At 39.7% G+C, this 20,146-nt stretch overlaps 1 long non-coding RNA gene across 2 annotated transcripts in view; it reads left to right on the forward strand.

Annotated features, from left to right (window-relative positions):
• Nucleotides 1–19,712, forward strand: part of LOC138618698 (uncharacterized) — a 44,405-nt gene extending 24,693 nt beyond the window's left edge. For both annotated transcript variants that reach the window (XR_011310752.1, XR_011310751.1), the window contains exons 3-5: nucleotides 13,625–13,854; nucleotides 17,748–17,844; nucleotides 18,301–19,712. This is a non-coding gene — a long non-coding RNA (uncharacterized lncRNA). The remainder of the gene's footprint in view (nucleotides 1–13,624; nucleotides 13,855–17,747; nucleotides 17,845–18,300) is intronic.
• The last annotated feature ends 434 nt before the right edge of the window (nucleotides 19,713–20,146 follow it).

Genomic DNA, 20,146 nt, shown 5'->3' on the forward strand with positions numbered 1-20,146 from the left:
TAATAACAGTATAAGTCTGTTTAGTTTGGTAATTTAAACGTAGTTGTAACAAAAGTCTTAACTCTTTGATACGAAGTGCAAGTCATGCAGCAATCCCTAATCAAACGCTCGTTAAATAGACAACCATTTCACTACATAGTCATGTATATTCATGCATCTAAAACTAAAACTAAAACTATCCATCTATGTACTTGTCAAACAATTGTTTGTGCACATTAATTACAGACATAGTAAAACAGAAATCTAGCCTGATGCAATTTGGGTCTCAACATCTCTTTTCAAAAGATAAGATTCAGAACAAAAAACTGATTTCTTTTATTATGCCTAACAGATGGTTTCAAGGGGGGAAAGAATATGATCACAATACTGACATTTTTGTTGTATTGAACATTTTCCCCCATAAGATCTTTAGGGCAGATTGTCTCCATTTTTCAATGTGTCTAAACCCTTTGTTAGAGGGAGATCTGTTAAATCTGTCTTGCTGCTAATAAACTACCATTATTCCTTTCAACAAGGCTGCACTCATTAATAATACTTCTGTCAGCTGCTCATTCTCCTCTATGAAAATAGAAAATATCATTAATTACAGTTTCTGTCACCCTTTGACAGCTCAAGCAATTGTTCTCGTCCCTGAGTTCTGTTTTATTGTGTCCATACCTAGTGACCACCTATTCTTTACTGTCTCAATGGGGATGTCCAGCATGTGAGAGCCACAAAGGCCCTGGGAGATCTCAGCACGCATTGCAAAGCTTCTGTCCTAGCAACACATTAGTCATCCAGGGAGCGATCGAGTTAGGTGGTAAACTCAAAATGTAGCTTTTATTTAATTCTCAAGCACAGATTAGGGAAGGGTATCAGTCGAGACGGAGTCTGGTTACTCTGCATTGAGGATTTGTTGCATTTTTGCTACTCAGAAATATCCTCCTTGGAGAAACACAGAGGGATTTTCTTATTCAATTCATCAACTGGAGAAAGAAAGAAAAAAATACTAGACTTAGGATCGCTGCTCCTGAATGTAGAGGAGTACATTCTTGAATGAATACACAAGGATCTTATTGCATGTGGAATGCAAATACAAATGAAAAATGGCTAAAGTGAATAGAAGGAAACAGTTGTAGGACAAGAGCTTCACTCTCCCAAAATTTCCACGCAGTGCGTTAACAGAGGGAATTGCTTGGATTGTTTAGTTTTATATTATATAAATCACAGAGATGCCAACAATCACACACCAACTGGTCCCCTGAGTGTTCCCATGTCAGACAAATGCGTGGTTTATTTTGGTGAGTTGTTTTTATTCTTGCGAACAAACGTACAACTACAGCTACCATACATTAGTCAAAAATTCAGACCAGATATATGAGTCTATTAAGTGTTATCATTTGCCCATTAAGTTGTTGTGTTGCACCGGGATCTAACAAGATGTATCAACCTTCATGCAGAGCTCATTTTAGTTTGTTTATGTGGGGTTTTTTTGGTGGTCTACAGGAGGCAAAATAAGCACAAGCGAAACTGTTTAGACTCCACAAATTGGCATGCAAATGAGTTTTGAAAAATGATTGTGAATTTCTGTACAGCTTTGAGATTTCTGTTTCGAACCACCAGAGTAAAATCTAATTACATGACACCCCCAGACATTATATTAAATTATATTTGCTAATGTTAAAAAATATACATATTTAATTAGCATTTCATAGAATTGAATAAAAACCTAAATACCAATGTGTACTCCAGCCCTTCAAAAGGTTCTATCTTTTGTTGCTTTTTAAATTTACATTTTTAAATTTAAAGAGAGCCTGTATGCCACATACATAGTTTATATAGTAAGCACAGAGTACGAAGGGATAAGTCAATGCATTAATCATTACATAATTAATGATGAAATAATTAAGACTGCGTAGTCCACATATGGCCAGAAAATAATAAACTTACCTCAGCAAGAGAATTGCGAGAAATAAAAGGGGAAATGCCTGAGTGGAAATCACACAGAAGTTTTAAATAACATCCTCCAGCATCTGCATTATTTGGTAGCTGTATAGCATTTGTTTCTGCATCTGTCATAATGTTTGCATCAGCATAGATAAGCCAATACTTTACAATCCTTCATACATATTTTAAAATTGGAGAAAAATGGACTAACATCCATACATTTTTAAAGCATGCCTCATTAACATACATATACAAAGATAAGGGTTATAATCAATGTTGATTTAGGTGATTTAATATTTTGTCTTTAGCTATATGGCCGTGATCGTTTGTAATATACTTTGTGTTTAATACAGCGTATGTTCTGCAGCGGTTATTGGATCTAATTCCAACATAAAGGCTGTGCAAAGAAATTAAATGACGTGCGAAGAATAAACATCACAGGTTCAAATCAAAATCAGTCACTTAAAGAAAAAGAAGTTGCTCTTCAAAGGCTTTTCCAGGGAATATCTACATGTGCTGTTCATTATTCATGTGCAGTCCAGGAAGAAGCCAAAGAATTCATTTTATATTCTGTGGCTGCGATAAACCGTGTTAATGGATTAGCTGTCGAGATACCATACTGTTTCTTAAGTTATTGCTGAAATATTCTTTCACATATTCTGTCAAACACAGGATTGTGTGACACAATAATGCAGACTTTGGTTAAAGTTTCCCATGATGGATACGCTTGGAAGGATATGATACCAGACCCCATACATGGATGTAATTAAACAAGGGGCAAGTGATAGCAATAATGTATCATCCACTAGAGCTGAGGTCCCGGCTTCCTGCGAACCAGCGCTACCAGAGACAAATGACTTGCAGCAGTCGCCAGCGTCGCTTTTAACTTTGCATGTTGCAGACACAGGGAGAGAATATCTGCCTAACAGTGGTGGCCTGGCCAAGACAAATGGACAGTCATAATCTCCCCACTGGTGGAGAATGTGGTTTATTAGAATAGGATACAGTAGATGTGAAATATTTTTCTTGCAGTGTGATTTAGATTCCAGCTCACTGCTCACCACACACAAGTCATACTTGACAGTTTTTACTTTTTCTGGAGCAGCTTAGCCATCTTAGTGCTACTGCCTTCAAAGTTAGGTAGGGCTGTCTGTCAAGGAGAGTCTGAAATTTATTATTACTGCCTGCTCGGTCCTCGAGTAGAGAAATTGAAGTGTGCAGATATAAGTAGGGCGCAACATTCTGTGTAATTAAGTTGGACAAAATGCACAGTGGGTTTAACTAAAGTGAAATATGCATTTCTGAGTGGCCTAAATTTAGAGACTCATTCTGGTATTTATTGGCAAACACTGTTTATCTATTCAGTAACAGGATGCTCTGTTTGGGCCACGCATGCAGGAACTGCTGACACGGAAGGATTTAGCTATTATAACATATCATTACATGAATAAAATATGTGTATGATTACATGCAAAAGTTTGTTCAACGATTCTCCAATTTAGGTTTGTTGGGTTAGAGGCGGGGGAGGGTGAGAGCAGCAGGTTTTGTCAATACCTCGAGAAGTAATAGGTCTATGACCTGTGTTAATAATTAATAAAGAAATTACAAAAAGTCGTTTTGTAATTTTTTTAAGAGAACGGTACTGCACAGATCAAAACTTATCTTCAGGTAGTTAAAGTTGATAGATTTTATATAGACGTGTAGTATACAAAATATTCACTTCCTCATTGTGCTTTCCTCTTTCAGCCTCCAACATCTAGATTGTCATTCACGTTGTCCCGACTCTTGGGGCTTTAAAAGACGTTTGCTTTTTATCTCATCGACTCCGGTCATTTCCTGGAACACAGTAAGGACCTGCAATGCTAAGAAAATCATTTATGGCTTCTTATGTCCTGTCCGGTCCCCCAGGGGTCCTGCACAGTGTCGTGGGGAATGTAGATGAGCTACCCCAGGAGATGTCTTTTTGAAAAAATGTTGATGCACCTGCAGATGGTTTCTTGTGCTCTCAGCCCCCCAGATGGGACTTTTTATCCTTCTTCTAAAAATGACCATCTGAGCTCCCGATCATACATAGTTCTGGAGAGGGCGAGCCCTCGTTTCAACCCATCATTTCTCTGTAATTCCTGAAGCCCTTAAACAACACTTCAGATTAAGATGTATTTGCTGAAATTGAACATCACTCATCTGAGTTTTATTGTGTCATCTTTGTCACTGAATCTGTGCTCAAATTAAAGTTTTGTGTGCAAAAGATTTATGTTGTAATTACTTTGAGCGTAATTACCGGGGAAACAGTTAATCAGCATAAATTAACAAACCAAATAGTTTGAAACATGTACTTGAAGAACAAACATGCTATCGGTTATAATGAAAAACAAGAATCCAGGGTGCTCCAAAAACTGCTTTAAAAATTAAAGATTTATTCCACATCAGTCTTGAGAGCAGAAAGTCTAAAACTTGTCAGTGAGCAGTTTCTTTATAACTTCCCATGAATAGCAAATCCACAGTCTCAAAGATAGTTTCCTTCTTTTTTATTTGGTTTAAACCCTCGTTTCCTACATGCATATTTTTTTAGTATTTGTAGCTACACATAAAGATAGTGAAAAGCTAATAACTAATAACTGTGTAATGAATAATATCCTATAAATTTAATATTTTTGGTGCAGACAGATAAGACTGAAATGTGGCATGAAGGATTGCAAAACCAGTTTTCTTTTCATTTATGAAAATTGATTGAACATTTAACTTTTTGGTGTTGTGACACCAGCGTCTTCATATTTTAAAGAACTAGCTGCATTATTGTTATCATCCTTCTATTTCCTTTACTCTCCTATTTCTGTTTTTGGGGTCATGCGAGGCTGAAGCCCATCGCAGCACGCACTGGGTAAAAGGCAGTGAACACCTGCCAGTCTATCACAGGGCTAAGTCACAGAAAAGACAGATTCACATTCGCACCTACAGACAATTTAGTGTCTCCAGTCACCCTGACATGCGTGTCTTTGGACTGGGGGGGGGGGGGGGCACCTGGCGGAAATGCACAAAAAAACACCGGGACAAACACGTGAACCTTTCTGCTATAAAGTGACAGTGTCACTGAGCCCCTGCGCCCCCCCTCCCCCGCCCCAACTCAGACACCCTGAAATCCAGACGACTGCAATTCAGCTCTGTGCCTATTCAGTGGAAGAGCAAATTATGGGATACATTAATAGCCTGCCAAGAAAAAGACAGCTTCGACTTAACCTCATTTTGAAGCAACAGTTAGGTTGAGACAAACTGTGAGATGTCTGGTATGATGAAATAATGTCAAAGGTCCCCTCACAATGAACAAAAAACAAAACTACAAGCATAGTAGCCAAAAATTGTTTCTTTTTTGTGTGTGTACATATTTTACTGTGGTTCTGTGATGTTTACTCTAAAAGTGTACGGTAGTTATTGATATGAAGGGAGAGTATATATAGATATATACATATATCTATATATACAGATACATTTCAGACAAATTTTCTGTTTTACTGAATGCCTGATTCCATAATCTAATACAATACAGCAGGATTACCACTGAATTTATGTTTAAATCGATTTTTTTTTTTTTTTGTACTTCTGTTGCAGATTACAGAATTATTTTGTGAAGGGGATTTAGGATATTTGTAGATTAGTAAATCCTGAATTGTAGCTACACAGGAGGTTGGGCAGAATCCGGCTGGTGTTTGGAGTCAGTAACAACATCAGTATTTTGGAGGGAGAGCTTTGCACTTCATTGTCAATCTCATCGGTATCCAAAATATTTCACGTTACAGAGATTATCAGTCTGGAAACTGGAAATAATATGAGTGTTGCCACTCCCTCCGAGTTCAAAATAAACATTAGTTGATTAAAATTTGTCATAATTTTCACATAGAATTTTAAACCTCCCTTGAAAGCAGTTTCAAGTTAGTAAATTCAGATCAAACATAACAGTCAATTTTAATCTCTGTACCTACACAGAGAATTCACTTTGAGAATATTAAAGGTGTAAAAGTGTTTACTCTGGAAATGTGGCTGAGCGTGAGAATAGATTTCATTCAGCATAGATTTCCTCTCTAAATCAGGTAGCGTAGCACGGCTCAGCCCTCCTTAAGAGTACAGTTAACAAGGTTTGTGTGTGGCTGAGGTTTGTGCTTATGTGCTCAGACAAGGTGCTGTTTGTAGTGCCTCCCAAAGGAGGCTGAGCACTGTGGATTACAAGCAGGGCTAACGTTTAGCTGCCACCCTAGACAACATGACTCATAAGCTCTAAAGAGCTGCCGCATATGTCTGCATCATAAGTCCATTTGTGATATGACAGTATGACCTTTGGATTCAGACCCATCTGTTCTGCTTCAAAATGTTTACATAAGAGCGAAGATGTGTGTTGCATTTGCACTGACTGGAGTTTTACAAAACAAGCTCCACACAGTTCTAATAAATCTCATCCTCAGTGCCAAATTTAACAAGCACTGAAGCCCAGAACATTTCCTGTCAGAAAGCTGCACTCTACTTTTGCCCCACTTGTTAATTTGTCATAACATTTTAGGATGCTTATGATTAAAGATTGGATAATTTTCAGTGTAGTTGTGTCAGAATAATCCTGAGTTTGAAAATATGGCCATGTAGAAAATCTAATCCTAATTACAGTATGTTTTTTTGTTTTGTTTTGTTTTTCATTTAAGAGCACAGCTTTGCTGGAGTGTTCTTTAAAACCTGACGATTGCAAATTTATCAGCAAACAGTTTTCTATTTACAGACCCAGAGGACATGAAACAGCATTAGCATTCCTTTGATTGTGTTTCTGGTCACCTGATGTACAATACCCAGCAAAAGTAGAGTGAGGAGGCTTTAAAAATGCCATAAGTAGTTTTTTTTATTTATCAGTTAAATTCATACAAAGTGAATTAAACCTAAATAAAAATCAGTATTTGTTATTGCTACCCTTTGCCTTTAAAACACATTTTCTGAGTAGACTTGCACAGTTTTAAAGGCACCTCACAGTTAGGTTGTTATAAACATCTTGGAGAACTTGCCACAGTTCTTCTGTGGATTTAGGCTACCTCAGTGTCTCTGCATGCAACCTCAGACTGACTCCATGGTGTTGAGATCAAGGCTCTGTGGGGCCTATACCATCTGTTGCAGGACTTCTTGTTCTCCCTGTTGCTGAAAATAGTTCTGTATGACTCAGACTGCATGTGTGGTTTGTGTCATGCTGCAGAATTTACCTGTGATGGATCTTCAATATTTACTCCTTTTTTTTTAGCTTTGATTTGGTCTCCACACATTTCTGATGAAACTGTTTGAATCTATGGTGTTCATCAGCTAGTTGCTAATGTCTTGGCGCTAGTAAGGTAGCGTCCAGTGAATTAATCAGAGGGCTCCCAAATATTAACTTTTTGAGGCATAATGTCAAATGAATTCAGGGATTATTTTCAGATGGAACGCCAGGACACTGATCAGAATGAGCAAATTTAGTGAATCACTGTTATGATTTGTGGAAAAATAGTTTTGACTTTTTATTGCACGAGAGAAGTTGAATGGGAGTCTGTGCAGCCAATGAACCTCATACGTATTGCTTGTCATGGCTCTTCTGAACAGGCTTTACTTTTCAGACCCAGATGCTGTGTTCATTTTTATACACAGTCTCTGGTTCGGATGCAACGGCTAGATTTTTTTTTTTGCCGTGAATTTGGCTCTGGTAAGACCAGACTTGACCCGAACTGCAAAGTTGCATGATTGTTAATAATTTAATCCATCTTGGATTTTACAAGCATTTAACGTGTAATGTGTACATTCATAGCATTTTATTTGTAACTAAACCACGCCCACATATTCAATTTTAGTCAAAAATCCATCACATTGCTAAAGTTAAAGACGCTGCCTTTTCAATGTGACTTTGAAATCTGCTGTTGATCTGTTCCGCTTTTATTAGTGTTTCAGTTATGCATTCACTGCCAAATGTTTTTAACATCAATCATTACATTATGAATAATCTTTATATAATCAGCATTCGTTTTCTCTCCATCACATAATATTTTTTTCACAACTGCAACAAATGAAAAGGGACATTTTCAGCAAAGCTCCAATGAGTTAATGAGATGCTTCTCATAATTTTCTCTTCTCTTTGCTTGCACATCCGACAAGCCACATGTGCTTTTCATAAATGGTCCAAACAATAAAAGCAAGAGACACAGGACTATTCGAATTAGAATCGTGGTCTCTGTGGGCCGAGTGTAAAATTGCTCTCACCTCCACTGTGCTAACCGGCAGGCCAGGTCATTACTGTAAATCCACTGTGACAGCGTTTTTCTGCAAATCAATTTATAAACTGTGGAAATTAACAAATGAGTGTAGGAAGGTTGAATTTGTATGAGGACTTCAGAAACGGTCTAAAAATGAATGATAATAATGGTGAGGCCAACTCGTGGCTGAAAAAAATCTGAAAAATACATGATTTAACTCCATTCTTATCTTCCACATGTGCAATGGTCTGCGTATCTCGTTGTTTTGACATTTGAAGTAAAGACTACCCAAATTAAAGCCTAGTATATCACTCATTAGCACCATTAATCAAAAGTGTAAAAAGGTTTAAATATACAAAGCCGCTGACATGTGAAACTAGCTGTTGACACAGCTCAGATACATTTGGCCCCTAAACAAACCATTCCTTAGGAAATCATCTGTTAACGTCATGCTTTAGGCAGGAATGTGTTTGCGTATTTAGTGTCAGTGGGTGCTCTGCTGTTAAATCAATTGGTAACCATCATTATTCTTAACTATTCTGTAAGGGAAAGCACTTTGTTCTTGCCAAATACATTTGTATTGTTCATTTTTTAAATCACATTTTTTATGACAGACATGGTTTTGTATTAAATGATCTCACATTTACCTCCTCGTTTCCTCATTTGTTAGGATTCATTTGAGCTTGATACTGTCGTAAAACTATAGTTAATGTTCTCATTCAGGTTTAGAGATGCTCTGAAATCCATCCAAAATGAAGACAATAACAGTTAATCAGCCGGCAGTAACTGCCTTCCTCTGAAAAAAACCCGTCTCAACAACATGTAGATCAGCAAACAAATCACCAAGCAACACATCCTGCTGTATCACTGACTTGTCAGTCAGAGCCATCATAGTTTATGTGTAACGTTTATCTTACTGAGGAACCTGATAAGTAAATAAGCCTCAGGGGAACAGGTCTGCTGATAGTGTAAAGAAGTTGAAATGGTTTTGAATCCTCATTGGATAGTTTGTTTGTGGCCAGGAAATGGCCCCCGTCCTGCAGAAATCTGACCTGGGCGACGAGGGTCAGCAGCTTCTCACAATTATCCTCGAGGTCCTTTTACTTCCACTTTGGAAGAAAAAAAAAAAAGGCGTCTCCCAGAGCTCTGGCTGATCAGCAGTGTCACAGGAAGACAGGAATGAAGTTGGCAAAACCTTTATCAGCCCATCAGCACCACTGCATGACACGGGAAGGCGGCCAGACATTCTTCTCACAGGAGATCTGTTTCTTGGCTCAGCCTGTGTTTAAGTGGGTCCTGTGCCACTTCACTGTTGCTGATAGTAACTCATTTGGCTGCCAGACATGACTCGGCTGCTTGCAAGGAGGACTGTGATGGAGGCAATAAGCAACTCCAGTCGTTAAAAACTTCCTCGCTATCATTCCAGGAATGTTATCACTCAGCATATAGTTTCTAAGCGACAAAGTTCATCTCCCTGACTCAGATTTGCATGTCAATGCAGGGATGATCACCTCAAAACCTGTACAGCTATAGTATGAAAGGCTTCAGTGTGTTGACTGGAAGACACTGTCACGGAGTTCTTTTGCTGTCGCAGGGAGCTGTCACTGCCCAGTTACAGATAACGTTACAAAAAAGAAGTCACTGCAGAAACACAGATTTTGCCTTCTGTATTTTCAGTATTGTGATCACAAATCTTGGACCTCGATTTCTATACATGGTATATAGAAGGTATGATCGCAGAATTCCGAGACTATGCATGTAACAACCAAAAACTGTATCTGATTTACATCTGGCCAGCATCCTTTTCAAAGTAGTCTCATTGTGCAGCGATACACCTCTCCCAGTGCTCCTGCCCCGCCCCCCTGGTAGTCCCGTTCTGTAAGGTGTGAAGCACCATCTGCTTGATGCTACATCTCCTCCACCGTGTCAAAACGGTGACCCATCAGTTTGACCTTCCTTTTTTGGGAACAGAAAGAAGTCGCAGGGCGGCGAATCTGGGCAGTAGGAGGTGTGAGTAACGGCGATTGTGTTGTTGTGGGTACCAAACTCGTGCGTTGAACGTGCTGTGAATGGGCACGTTGTCATGTTGGAGAACCAAAGTGACATCACGCCACAGTTAGGTGGTTTGCACCAAAGGTTTTCCCTCAGGAGCCTCAGAACGTCAGAGTAGAACTCGGTGTTGACAGTCTGACCCTGGGGCACATATTCACGTCGCACCAACCTGCGAATGTCAAAGAACCCTCCCACCCCCTGGTTGTGCTCCTGACCCGATGCATCTTCTTCAGTTTTGGACAGTGATGTTCTTGTCATCTTGAAACTCAGAACACCTCGCCCGCCTCATTGCTTCATTGCCTCAGTCTTTCTGAAGTAATTGAAGGGTTTCCATTGCCCGAGTTTGAAAAAAAATGTTGTGTGCGCCCTCTGGTCAAGTTTCAGGTCCATAGTGAAATTGCAAATGCGATCGTACCAGTGGTCACAACAACATGTGTAACACACATGCTTCTGTTGACCAACAGTTCTTACCACTCAAAGTTAGAGCTTCCCGCTGCTCCGTTTGTGCCCAACAGGAACAGTTTTGAAACTTCTTAATTGCACCCCATATTTTAATGTAAGGTGTAGTCAACAGCCAATGAAACAATGATGAGACTATTGTTACCATCTTAATGGAAAGAAAAGGGAGTTGGCCTCTCTTGGGAAAGTTTTGCCCTTTCTTGTAAATTTGGAATTTAAATCTCAGCAGTCACAGCACACCAAAGAACATGATAAAAGGTTAGAGTTATTAGATAAAAAAAAAAATGTGATTGTCTAATTGGAGAGGTAGGACATATTTCAACAACATATTCACTGGCAGATATGATTGATCTCACTCACCCTCTTTATTTCAGGGTGAATGAGATCACTTCTGCCAGCATACTGAAATTATTTTCCCACTGAGATGTTTGCCAATTCATAGCTAATAGGCCAATGGGAGATCAATAGTTATTCACTAAAAGTATTTCTGCAAGCTTTGCTGAAGATGAAGTTGGTCACACATAAAGCATATCATTCACTCTCTGACAAGGCCATCAGGATGCATGACATAACGCTCAATCAGTGTTAATCAATTTACATTTCCAGACTTTCCACACTGCACATGTGAAAACAATGATTATGGTTCATTATGGATCAGGTATTATGATGTGTTATCAATTGATCACGTGATAACTGTGACTTTCTGAATGTTTACCTATGTAATGCCAATTTGTACTGTTTACCATCTCTTCAATGCATCACTGTGAAGGAATGGGCAGGTAAATGAAATATTTCAAATAGTGACTCCTTGTTTATAGCTATATTTGAATTAGAGTGTGTGTGATTCGGGGCCTGTGTGTCACCAAGCAGGATATGGATGCAGTTTAAACACAATCGTGTCCAGAAACTGTCTCCTGGCTCAATCTAGAAAAGTACATCTCATTTTGCTTTCAACCATGGCCTACTAATCAATAAAGTTTGCCATTTTTCATGGGAGTGGCAGCCGTTTCCTTTGAGGATGCAGTTGAGGCATTCAGAAAAATCAGCACAATGTTTGCATAACAATTTTTGGGCCGTGTCTGTTTATGTGCAGTTGTGTGAGTAAGGAGGCTGTTTGCTACTGCAATGGGTCTGAAGGGCTGAAGGATCACTTGTCCAGGCAACAATGAAGTTTAGAAATCTGTCTCAATGACAAATGTGCCTGCCTAATCAATCACAGCATCCATACAAATGGCTGTATGGCAAATAAGTGACGTAACAAGAACTTAGTGGTAAAATAGGAGATGCAGGCGACCTCTTCAGCGCTGCTCCACCTCAGAATCTCCTCCGGCTCCACTTAGCCACCCTCCTGTTCCTCCTCTGCTATTCTGCTGCAGTTCCTTTGCCATCCAGCCTTTTTCCCACTTTTCTGTCAGCAAGGTAATTATGACCAGAGTGGTGGGAGAGAGTCAGTGCTGGAGGGCTACCCTTGAACCTGCTCTAAAAATGTTGAGCTACACCACCTTCTGCAAGTCCATGTACTGGGTCGACTAGCAGGGCTTTTTTTTTAAAAAAAAAACATGATGTTGGTTGTTTAGAGACAATTGAACAAGCCAAAAATTGGTGTGGGGGTCTTCGAAGTATAGTTTTATAATTCCCAGTGAATATCAAAAAGTATTTTTGCTTGAAATACCTATCAGGAGTAGCTTCCTGATAGACCAAAGCTAAAGTCATCTATATCAAAATGTCACAAATGGAGACTTATGTTTACAGTATGGTTCATAAACCTTGTTTTGATTAATGATGATAATGAATATGTGTTTTTATGTGTGAAGTGGCTTGCAAGGTTTGTGGTAGAAATGCAACTAGAGTGGCAGATACTTTAATAAAATTAGCAAAAGTAAACACACACATTGTATGAAAAAAAAGTATTAATAACACAGCGAAGAGCCTTTTTTTTTTATTTAGCCTGCTTCTCCACCCCAACAGTTTCCTTTCAGTCCCTCACCAGGCACGTAGGATTTAGTTACGTAGGCAGTCGGAGTAAACTTAGCTAATCCTTTTAAAAGTAAAATAATATGAAAGAAAGAATCTATATTTTGTGAAAAAATAAACATATTTAAGTGGTATAATGAAACGGTGAGACAGGGAATGTTTTCCCATTTCAACTTTAATTGAGGACAAAATCCATTAATTCTCGTCCCCACAGAACCAAGGTGCTATAATGTTCTACTACTCTCATGACAACTTTAGATCTGAGGCCTCTAGATCTTAAACCAATACATAGCTTATTAATAGAATTTATGTGCCATATACCGTCTTCTTGGGGATGGGCTGCCTAATTATCCCACAAGCTGAATGATATTGGTGTGCTTTATTAATGTTCCACGGTATTGCCAGGGACAACCAATAAATACGGCACTGGGGATTCCACCAAATGAAATGGAAATATTTCAGTCTTTTAATGAAGCACTGTCAATGCACACCACATATACCCTTATTTAAATATGCACATGATCCTTCAAAGACATATTATACAAAGGATGGGTAAGTGATGGTATCTGCCTTGCCTTTTACAACCCAAGAGCTGCTTTGAGCCACCTCGGGTCCTTCCTCATCAGAAAAACAACAGCATTGCATACAGATAAGATTCAGCGCATCCTTTTATTATGATGATATTGTTCGCTAGGTGGACTTAATGAGCGCCTTGGGGCCCTCACATGACCGTCTATTTCAGGGTGTCTAATACCAGCGGAACCAATGGGAGAAGTTTACATTACAGATGTAGGCATTTACAGCAGAGGGTCAGGACTTCAAAAAGTACCAGCCTTGGTTTCTCTCACCTTTCATCGGAACATAATGGAAAATCAAACATCATTATCAGTACATTGAGCCATAAAAAGACAAATGTGTGTGTTACTGCTCACACTCTGTTTTCCTCAATGTTTTATGTCTTCCCTTAGGAGATGTTCAGGCCTGCTGCAGATCGGCTATAAATCCCAAACTTTGTGTTTTGGGATGTGGCTGTCTGGCTGAAGATTGACCATGGCTCAGGGCGGGACAGAGACCTATATGACAGGCCCCATTGAGGACTGAATGGACAGCAGTGTCTGATGAATGGCCTGCCTCCTTCTTAATCACAAAGCACTGACTCCAAATGAGACACCAACAAAGGCGAGTGTGGCAGCATGAGGCAAGTCTAAGAATCTCAGTATACCTTTGGGAACTTTTTGTGGTGTATCAGTGGAAGGCCTGTCTCACCAGCTGTCCTGCTTAGTCCACATCCGTCAAAGTTGCTATTTGTGTACCCTTAGTTGTGTTGTAACCAAATTTACAGGATGAGTCTGGTGATATTCTGAATTTCCCTTATTGTCAATATTGAATTTAGTCTGACATAGACCTCCACTGATGCGTTAAAAACACACATAAAAAGTCACCATTTCTGTTTGTGCTGAACCTGGGACCTGTAGTTTAGATGGGTGGGGTAGATAAATTACTTTGTTCTTCCCCAAAGGGAAATGTGTGTGTTGCAGCAACAATTCACATAGATTACACAACACACATAACTTACACAAACAGAAAAAACTTACACAAATACTACCCTACTGTCACTATAGCTCCAAATGTGTGTTAATCCACTGCTGAAAGTAGTCCCCACCAAATGCAAATTTTATTCCTGTTTGGCTGATGTTTGCTAAAAGATACCAGCACCAGCTGTTTTAGGAAATTGCTTGGCATTTTTATATAAAACTACATAATCGTTACCCCCTTTTTCAAGAATTTATGTCCAGTAGGAAGGAAGGGGTCCGCAGAAGAGTGCAGTCTGAAACCTTTAAAATGTGGGATTATAAATTTGAAGCGAAACTTATCAATGGTGTTTTCAAGGAAAACTTTCTCTGTATTTGATGTAAAAATCACATGTTATTCTGAGTCCCGGGTAACATTCAACTGCAAAGTGTAAATCCCAGCAGTCAGGAGAAAGGCTTGTGTCAGTGGAGAAAGGTGACCCTAAATACATCCTTCAGTGGCTGCACATTGATGAGTAGAAAGAGGCAAAATTGTCCTTCAAAGCCAGTTATTATTTGAGCAAGCTATTGCAATGCACGGTGCACTGTGAGCCCAGAGCATGGGTTGCATTTGCTCTACACTCCACTGCAAAATGAGACTAGTCAAGCCCTAATGTAACCAGCAAAAGCTGGATAAAAATCTATACAAACTCAATTATGAATCAATTTGAGTTTGTGTCAGACAGTCTGGTGCCAACAGAGTGGATTTTTTATTAACTTATGGTCTGGGAAGAATGAAACACTTTTCATTTGTGTACTTCAGTATGTTGCTTCATGATTCAGAGGAAGGGTGTTCACACTTTGTCTTGGAGGGATCTCTGATGGGGGACCGCTTTGAGTGGCTCAGTGTTTTGTGGCTGGACTGTAAAACTGACGTGGTATATTTTCAGTTTGTTACCTCACTGCATACGTTTGCCAGATTATAAAGATGCGAGCAGATAGAGGACCCCCCGAAACCAGAAGGTAGCTCAACAGTTGATTGAGTAATTAAAATTAAATCCCTCCCACACTGATTCATATTACCACATTGCTGTGGTACATTTATGTTCAGATGGGTTTTTACCCTGCACCCCACTGTCCTGCTCGAGCGTATCAAACTAGGTCACAGCCTTGAATATTCATGATCCTCTATGACAACTCCCCGCTATTCCATGTCAAGACCTATGTTAATTCTCAGATTTGCACATTTGAACCTACTTGAAACTCTGCAACTTCACTACTTCCAAATTTTGAGCACTCTGAGAGACAGTTTGACAACTGTCGCCTGTCTGAAAAAGAAATTATTGTGCTGCGTAAAGCTTATATCCAGTGTTTGATGCAGATTTAAGCATGTCATTTCTTTGCTTTTACTGGACATATGGCTGCCACTCTGGAGGGTCACTCACTCTACAGCTGTGATAGTGTGAGATGTTATTGATTTCAACAAGATAGCCAGGTGGCCAATGGGATTTCCAGGTAATGTTGTTGTTTTGCACGTAGATAGATTGGTGCTCCGATCCTCATGTGTCAGTGGAGAAATGAGTTGAGTTTTGAATATTCTGAAAAAGTAATGGCCAGTTCAAGTCACGGCTCCTCAACACTGCAATCCATCCATCAATCATTGTCCATCACGTCATTATCATCAGCCAGTTCCGTCTCTATCATATTGCTGTGCATGCATGCGTGTGTGTGTGTGCGTGTGTACATACAGGGACAAAGTGCTCGCACATGCCCACAAACACACACATTGGTCCCATTGGTTCCATTAAAAGTTGCCCTACAGTAGTTTGTCCTTTTTTGTCCTTAACTCATACACCTGCCACTTGCCAGGAATTCCTGCTCTGTCCCTTAAGGTCAATAAAGCACTAAAGAATTGCCCAACAGAAATGACAGCGTTTTCCCCTGACATTTATACCCAGTGTGTGATGACCTCTCATTAGTAAGAAAGTGGGTCATATAGGATCTGATAGTTATCAATTCTTGAGAGAGAAACGGAATCGGTGTATACTTCATCTTGGGTAATAAAACAACCCTCTTGGTAGTCATTTACTACTTTGCTGCCAAGAGCAGCATCATTAATTGGAAATGGTGTGGAATGCTTGGCATGGTCCTTTTCTAACAAGTTGACTCAGAACTGAGGCTTTCACAGCCAAACTGTTCAGCATAGAAACAGTAGGAAGGACAGCAAATGTGATGGGAGAGTGCCATGTAGATGAAAACAGGAAACATTTTTAGAAGAAAGGTAGTTTCTATAATTCAACGTACAGTAAATACCTCACTTTTTTTTCTCTTTTCTCACTTGATTTTTTTCTTTAGCTTTGCAGTTTTTGTGCTCCCCCCCACTCGTCAAAATGACAACTGGCCTGTTGATGTATCTGGAAGATGACTATCCTATGAGATTGGGCTTCTGTAGTTGAACACGCCCAGGGGAGCCTCATCACCCCCCCGCTGTAATAGACAAGAACAAAAGGAGGGGAGGGGGAAGGAGAGGAGAGAGGCAAGTAAGAATTCCACCGAGCTACAACAAAGAACAGTCAAATCTTCACCCCCTCGCCCCTCCACCCCATCACACCGTCTACAGCAGCTGCTCAACCTGCTTGGCGTGAAGATAGCTCGATCCTCATCTCACCCTGGGAGAGAGATATACTGAGGCATATTGATCAAAGTCTGCTTACAGCTGTCATTAATTCAGACAACTCTGAGCTTAATGAGAAGTTTTATTTCTACCTCTCAGTTCCTTTGTTACTCCATTGTGTTATATGTGCCCCCCACCCCTTCCTCGTACTTAGTGTGACATAGATGCTGCCCCTCCCCATCTCCCCCTGCCAAATCCAACATTTAAAGATTTATCTCTTAAATGAGAACCTTTGGTAAACAGGCTAATCTGTTTGGCAGCACTCACGGTCATGGCTGAATAAAACATTTGACAACACTAAGCTCCTGAATCTTCCTATCTCTCTCTGGCAAAAGGCCTCTCTCTGCCTCCCTTTAGGGCTCCTTCATTGTTAATCCCACCGATCGCATTCTTCAAGCTTTTTGCAGTGCTGCAGGGGTGTGGCCGGACTTTTGTCTCATCTGACAGAGAGTTCATTATGTGATTGGCGAGGAGCTAATGCAATAACGCTCGTCACGTGCCGCTACCGAGGCCAAGTCCAGCCATTCATGCAGCACTCTGTTCTTCCTCCTCTCCTCGTGTGTTGTGGAGACAGCCTGCCACCTCTCCTGTGGTGACAGGTTCCCTCTGAGGTATTTAACCACTTGTCTTGCAAAACCCCTTTTAATTGAAATTACCCAGTGACTGATAAGCTTCTGGAGCCTTATCAAGGATGAGATATAGTGGTTAGGGTCTTTCATGCTGGAAGGTTTTGCAGTGGCTTGTTCCTCTTGCTCCATTTCTAATTGTATTTCTGTCTCTTCAGTTCTCAACTCAGGTCTGCCTCTTTTTTTTTTTTTTTCCAAATGGAAGGTCTTTTATTTGTGTTTATTATCTATCTGCTGGTCACTGCGTGTCCTTCTTTTTGCCTCTTCTCCACTCTCCCAGGTTTGAAAGTCACCCAATCGAGCATCCTGTCCTGTCTCGTCTGCAATACATGTGCAGTTCTTGTGGCCGTGTAGAGTGCTATATATGACATGATTCAGTAAGCATTTTCGTTTTTATCTGACATACACAGACCTATGAATCGCTATAGCACGCCTCCTGTGTTGTGAGCTGTCAGGAATCACTAGTAAACAGAACGAATGCTGTTCCAGCCAATGTCACTAACATCGTGTGTTTTCAAATTAAATCACTTTGCTGTGCACAAACTGCTAATTTATCATTCAGCCGGTTCAGGCACGTTACAAAATAACTCAGAAGTACCATAATTAAGTCTGTAACAATCTGGTATTTAAATTCTGTCACAGTCAACGCTTGACAACCTCCCTCCCATTGGCACATACACCTACACATCGAGACAGCAAAGCACATTGTGAGACAGCAGAATCAGCAGCAGCGTAATTAGTCTTTTTTAAAGTGACTAAAGGGGAATTTAGTGGTGACAACATTTTGTATTAAACAACTCATCCTGTGTTTGTTTTTTCTTTGTTTTTTTCAGTCAGGTTCTGCCTGGCTGACACCGTCTCCAAAGAATGATCTTCTTGGATTGGGTACCTTGGAGCATGCAGACTTCTTTTGTGTAACATTGAAAGAAGAATGATGTTATCAAGTCAAAGACTTCTACAGTGCATTGGTTTGCCAATAGAAATGCACATTAACTTGGTTCAATATCGCCTCTTTCCAGTTGCAGCCACAGCACAGTGCATTTTTGAATGGGCAGGCTAAATTCAATATGAAAATGCAATGAGCATAAAGCAAGGTAAACAACCTCAAACGTATTCTTACTTTTCAGAAGATGACATGAATACATGCACGGGAGGATGTGCTCATAAGTACACAGGGCTCAAAAGATGGCTTGTATGTTTAACAAAGCACACTGCAGCTACCTGGAAACATAGAGTCAGGGATTTTTTTGTTTTGTTTGATATTCAAATACTTCTCTTGTGAGTCAGTAAATAAACTTCAGCCTCTGCCCTGTTGAATATAATTTGAAGGCTATGCCCTTCCGAATATAATTTGATAAACACTTGCTATGCTGAGACCCACATCACTCTTCAGGCTATGACACAAATGAGTTATTCAGTGGTCATTTATAATGAAGAGGCTGTTTTTATCACAACTCTTGGTATGAACAAATCAATGTGACACCAGTGTTACATCTGAATTATTCATCAGTGGTTATTAGGCGCTTTCATTTACATGTACTAATTGGAGCGACTGCTGCACACACGCCTGTATGATAATAGTTATGCTTAAGCTGTCAAATGCATATAATGGCCAATAGATCTCTCCCACTTTGTGTTTTATATGTATTGTTTGATTGCTCACTCGATGTGTCAAAGTAAGGACTGTTTGATTCGCAAATGGCTAATGATAAAGAACTTTTCGCTTTTAGATTTTTCTTTCATACAGCACATATAATACAGATTTTATTCATCTTGTACATAGTCAGCTTTATGGATACTTTAGTAGTACAAAACTAAAAACTTAATCCATGCGGCAATTATTTTAACAGGACTAAACTGTAAGTGTATAAGAAGTCCCCTCAGTCATCTACAGTGATTCAATTCAATTCAATTCAATTCAATTCAATTCAATTCAATTCAATTCAATTCAATTCAATTAAATTCAATTCAATTCAATTCAATTCATTCTATTCTATTCTATTTATATAGATCAGATAGAACCAGGCTCAGAGGTGGGCGGAGCCATCAGCCTCGACCGGTTGGGGTGAGAGGAGAGCAGAGAGAGAAAAGGACAGCATAGAGATACAAGACATGAACTGTTGGTGGGGCTGACAATCACAGAGCAGAGACAGGTAGCTCTATGGCCAGGACATCTGCAAAAGAAAGAACAGAAACTACGCGAGCAAGGGAACTGAATGGTGAGGCAACAGACAATAAGCAAAAACTATGGGAGAGAAAAGACTTTCACCAGAGGTGTTTCTGTGCTACGGTGAACTCTAAAGCCTGACTGAAAATCTTCAAACAGACCATTCCTTTGTAAATGATCACAAAGTTGATTTGCAACCACTTTTTCAAGGATTTTAGAAATAAAATGTAGGTTCGAAATTGGTCTGTAGTTTCCTAAAACAGCTGGATCAAGAGTAGGCTTTTTAAGTAAAGGTTTAATTACAGCCACTTTAAAAGCCTGCGGTACATAATCGGTTACAATAGATAGGTGGATCTGATCTAATATGGAAGGACTAATTAAAGGGAAGACTTCCTTGAGGAGTTTAGTTGGGATGGGATCCAAGAGACAGGTAGATGATCCAGATGAGGAAATAATTGTAGTTAGCTCAGAGAGAAATGTTCAAAGTATAAATCTGGTCCCATGGTTGCTTT

The sequence above is a fragment of the Brachyistius frenatus genome, unplaced genomic scaffold (genome assembly GCF_029030835.1).
Source record: "Brachyistius frenatus isolate BFR_SWC_R1_liver_20210118 unplaced genomic scaffold, ASM2903083v1 Contig_18, whole genome shotgun sequence".
NCBI lineage: Eukaryota > Metazoa > Chordata > Actinopteri > Embiotocidae > Brachyistius > Brachyistius frenatus.